The sequence below is a fragment of the Ambystoma mexicanum genome, chromosome 6q, assembly GCF_040938575.1.
Source record: "Ambystoma mexicanum isolate Mex_15411 chromosome 6q, UKY_AmexF1_1, whole genome shotgun sequence".
NCBI classification, from domain to species: domain Eukaryota; kingdom Metazoa; phylum Chordata; class Amphibia; order Caudata; family Ambystomatidae; genus Ambystoma; species Ambystoma mexicanum.
Genome location: NC_090937.1, coordinates 1,393,032,713 through 1,393,038,169, shown reverse-complemented (window position 1 = coordinate 1,393,038,169; position 5,457 = coordinate 1,393,032,713).

Genomic DNA, 5,457 nt, shown 5'->3' with positions numbered 1-5,457 from the left:
ATGCAATGTCAATGATCATCACAAATGCTCATTAATGTTGCTGAGGTATCTAAAAATAAATGATGTTTTATCTCCAACAAAGTAACGTTATTGTTCCCTTAGGGTCCATGTAATAGGTGAGTGTGAGGTTTAAGAAGTTAGGCTGGTAAGATAGCTCAGCAGGTTTATTGCGCGCTCTTGTGATCTGCAGGTCTCAGGTTCGAATCTTGGCAAGGCCAACTCAGTGCTTCATTCTTTTGAGGTCGATAAATGAGCACCAATTTGGTTGGGTGCTGTTCTATGTAAATAGGTGCTATGTAAAGCGCTTTGGATTAAGGCACTATATAAATAACACATCATTATTTTATGAATTGAATGACTTTTGCTTTTTTGTTTGTTTCTTTTCAGTGAAATATTTTACTTTTCTCATCAAAAGTGACGTGACACAACCAAACAACACATTAATATGGGTACAAATATCCATCAAGCTGTACTCTGTGTGCGTGTAAAAAACGGTGTCTTGGGTGATATCGGCTTGAAGTTTGAAACATTAATAACTGAGCAAATCTGGTCCTCAAAGATGAGGTTAGATTTATACGCCAGACCCAAAGCTTTCACATTTCATTGAACAGGAAAGTGAAAAACAGACAGAAAGGGGCCTAAATAATGTATTTTAGATGCACAAATTGCTCGGAATCAGACCAGCTATACCCATTAAACAAAGCACACTCAAGTGTCTAGGTCAGTCATTGCCTATGATGTACTGGTTAGTAGCTCCTATGCCACTAAAATAAACATATGCATGCAGGTGAGGCAGGGAAAGGGTTTAAAATACATTTTCCACAAAATGGAGGACGAGGTGGGATTGAACTAGAGGACACCTCAGCTAATGAACTGCTTAGAAAACTTAATAAAGGGTTAGAAACTCTCTGGGGATGGCTTGGAACCATGGCCAGTGAACAATAATTAGAAAGTTATATGAAATGCGCCATAATGTTGAAGTCTGCAGACAGATGAGAACCAAAATCAACACAGACACATCCTCTTCATCGGCAAGCCACAACATATCATAGGAAGGTTATCAAAATCCATAGTAATCAAGAAATCTATTTACACTACACCTATGTCTGAGGTGGCATCTTTTGTTACTGCTCACTATTATCAGCGACAGGCCTTTCCTTAGTGGGTTTTCATGGCTTTGGGTCAAATAGGTAAGGCCTGTCTCCCCTGGTAGCCACACCGCTGCTTGATATTAAAATACAGCACAGCCCAGAGGCTACCCATAGGGGTGGCAGTCTCAAATTCGGAGGAAAAACCCCTTTGTGGGGAAAAAAACCCTGGAGAGGGAGTATTCTGGCAGTAACTTCAGCAATGTAGTCCACCAGGAATCCAAAGATCATCCAAAATTAAAGCACTGAAACAGGACTGAAAGCAGAGTAGAAGAATAACAGGAAAAGGGCTTGAGCCAGCGAATAGCTAGGAAGAAAGAACCAGGAATGCAGAGGGAAAATGAGCACCCTAGCAATCAGAAAAGAGGCAGGATTGTGACGTGCTGCTTACTGTGTCTTTGTTCTGTTTGTAGAGGCTCCGAAGTGGAAAGCCATCCTGACACTGTGACATCACGCGACGGGGGCACCATCTTGGAAGGGGCTGACGTCTCATGTACCGTATCCATAGAGACGTAGTTGCTTATATTTGCCTGGGCCGGGTGTGGCAGTGATTTCTCGTAACATCATGCCCCCTTCCAGGACTTGTACCATCCGGTTTCCAAGGGTATCGTAGATGCAAACGCCTTTGAAGGAGGGGGGTGTTCACATTGGAATATGAGTCTCAAGAATGTCCTGCAGTAGTATATCCTTTCCAATGAATTAAGTATTGGAGTACACCTCAGTAAAATCGGGAATCACAAGTATGAGCCACCTCGTATTCCTGTGAATCTGTGCTCTGAATTAGAGGGTGAATGCCTTTGCGGGTAGTGTCCATAAAGGTTTCAACAGAGAGGCATTGAATACCGGATGAATACAAAGCCAAGTTGGAGATCATTTAATGTTAAAGGTAAGTGGATTAATCTCCTTCAATATCAGAAAAGGTCCAACATATCTTGCTGCACATTGCCCAGGTGTAAGTCTTCATGGTAGAATCTTAGCAGATAGCCATATGAAATCTCCTTTCTTGTAAAGAGGGGTGTTGCACCTCTTCTTGTCTGCATAGAATGTACTGGTCCTTTGAGAATGTAAAAAGGGCTTGGCTAGTTTGTTGATGCACCTGTTTTATTTCTTAGATTAGTTCCTCTACTACAGGAACCTTAGACACGACTGCAGGTATATTTGTTTGCCAGTCAAGGTGTTAACCATAAGAACAGTAAAAAGGACCCTTTCCTGTCGCAGAATGCTGAGCATTCTTGTAGGAGAACTAAGCTGGAGCCAAGAGAGAGGACCAGTTGTTTTTTGCAATATTGCTATAGCAGTGAATATATTGTTCTAAGGTCTGGTTCAATCTCTCTGTCTGTCCATTGGTCTTTGGGTGGTAACCAGAGGACAATGCCTTTTCAATACCTAGATGCTTGCACAGAGCTGACCAGAAATAGGAAGTATATTAACTCGCTCTGTCTGAAATCATGATCTCAGGAAGACCATGCAACCAAAAAATGTCTCTAACAAATAAGTGGCTCATCTCGAAGGATGTAGGTATTGTGGGTAACAGTGTAAAATGTGGCAGTTTGGTAAATGAGTCAATGGTGACCATAATGGTATTGAAGCCTTGTGATTCTAGTAGATCGGTGATGAGATCTGTCAAGATTTTCTGTCACAGTTTGCTAGGAAGTGATGCTTGGGTGAGTTTTCATACAGGGGCTCTGTGCACAAATAGTACACTCATCCACATGTCTTTTCACATCCTTATCCTAGAAATACCTCATGAATAATTCCACTGTGTTGTGAACTTCATGGTGTCCAGCTACTACAGAGTCATCAGACAGATGTGAACCTTTTGGTACAGCTCCCTTGTTGGTATATAGATGTTCGGCAGTGGTGTGCTTGCAGTGTGTCTTGTGGCGAGTTGGGAAGAAGTCCGGCTTCATTTTGCTCCATGAATATGCGGACCTCAATATTCTTTCATTGGATCTGCACCATCCTATTTTTACTTCACTGGAAACAATAAGACTGCCTTCATATACACCACCCATGCACAGAGCCCTGTGCGGTGTGCTCGCAGTGTGTCTTGTGGCGAGTTGGGGAGAAGTCCTGCTTCATTTTGCTGTGTGAATATGTGGACCTCAATATTCTTTCATTGGATCCACACAGTCCTCTTTTTACGTCACTGGAAACATCAAGACCGCCTTCATATACAGCGCGCATGCGCGGAGTTCTGTGCGGTGTGCTCGCAGTGTGTCTTGTGGTGAGTTTTGGAGAAGTTCTGCTTGATTTTGCTTTGTTAATACGTCGACCTCAGTATTCTTTCATTGGTCACCGCACAGTCCTCTTTTTACTTCACCTGGAAACATCAAGAGGGTCTTCATATACACTGTGCATGCGCGGAGCGCTGCGCGGTGTGCTCGCAGTGTGTCTTGTGTCCTGTAACCTGTGAGTGGCGTATGGGCGATTCTTTACAAGCGGGTAAGCTTTGATCACTCGCCCTAACCTCAGATTGTGTGCACTGCTGCATATGTCTCAGGAACATTCCATTTGTATATCCTTTACTGTTACCAACCAGGCATCTGCATTAAATGTCAGAAAGTTGGATTTGGAATTGATTGTTTAGAACTTACTTGCACTCACGGCATTAAACGTGACATGCCTTAGTGATATTACTTGCTTCGACGCACCGAGGTCAATGGATTTGCCCATTTGCAATTAACAAAATGCTGAGCACGACACTTTGAGCAATTGCTGTGTACTTGCACCGGTTCTTGGTGCGTTCAATTGAAGAGTCTACACTTTGAGCAGCTGCCGCATCTATCCTTTTTGTGCAATTGTTCTTGGATTTGTAATTGCCTTGGGTGTGCTCTATTTGAAGTCTTTCCCCACGAGCGAATGCAATGCAACAGCAGGTTATGACCCTTTGAGCAGCCGTTGACTAACTACCTATTTTTGGGTAATAACTTAAGCTCACATGTGTTCCAATTGAACAGTTCATACTTGGAGCGACTGCAACTGCGGGGCTTGACCCTTTGAGCAGCCGTCCATTTATTTATTTATTTATATTTTATTTATTTAACATTTATAAAGCGCTCACACAGCCCGCAGGCATCGAGGCGCTGTTACAGGAATTGTTTGTTTTTCTTAGTTGCGTAATTGTGTTTTTTTTGTCTTAGTTACGTATTTATAACGCGCTTAAACACCCAGAGGTTTCTAAGCGCGGACCCGGGGATCGAACCCGTTGTTCCTTCGTGTCGTCTTGCTTCCAAGACGCGCACGCTGCCGCTGAGCTATCCTCCCTCACTGACATTGGCTGTGTTAATTTGAAACGCCATGATGCGATTTCAACTGTGGAGTAAAACCTTTTGAACTGTCATTTGTTTTACCTTGCAATACAGTGACTTCCATTAATGCTGAGGTCTCTATTAATTCATTGCTGCTTTAAGTGTTGACATTGTTCATGTTGGTGGCCCATAATGTGTGCTGAGATCCCATGTTCTTCTCAAGTTATTTGTTGAAATCAGGCATGCCTAATAATCTTAAAACATGGAGTACCTCCTTAGTCTTAAAGTCTATGATGGCTAGACCATCCTCAGCAATTGTGTTGAAACGCAAAATGTGTAATCCAACACTTTTTAATTATGAAAAAAAATGTGTGCTGGTGATATTCGTGAGCACTGTATACCCCCAATGACTAGCTGTACTATCATTGGGGATGGAACTACTCAATTGCTGAATTGTGCATTATTAACTGGAGAACAAATACAAAGCCCCATAATGTTTCTCTTACTGATACTCAATTGTTGTCAGCTGAGACGTTGCTGTTGCCAAAAAATAATCCCGGCCACTGAAATACCATCAGATACTATAGTATCCTATGGACCATCATTTTCTGTCCCCTCTTTGTCTACTTCTCAGGGGGAGTCACACTGTTCAAATCCACATATGACATCAGTTCATTCTATACAGCGAATCAACGACAGTACCAATACTGTTGGAAATATATCTTTTATTGCCTCATCCTCGTTAATATCCTCTGAGGCGAATAGTCTCTATCAGTCACCGAGTTTGTTTGTTAACTCTGTTCAGTCTAGTCACTCACCTTCTCCAAGTTCTTCCAAATATTGTGAAGTTAGTTTTGTGAACCTTCTACCAACAGCACAACCTAAATCTGTTTCACTTGAAATAACACTTAATGCGATGATAATGACTATAGTAACCTTCACTAAATTGTTTGAAACATTGGATTTCAAAATAACAGAACAAGCAAGACAAATTGATCAACTTGTCGCCTGGATTTGGGATTTGATGAGTGAAAAGATGGGTGGTGTGGCATTAAGCA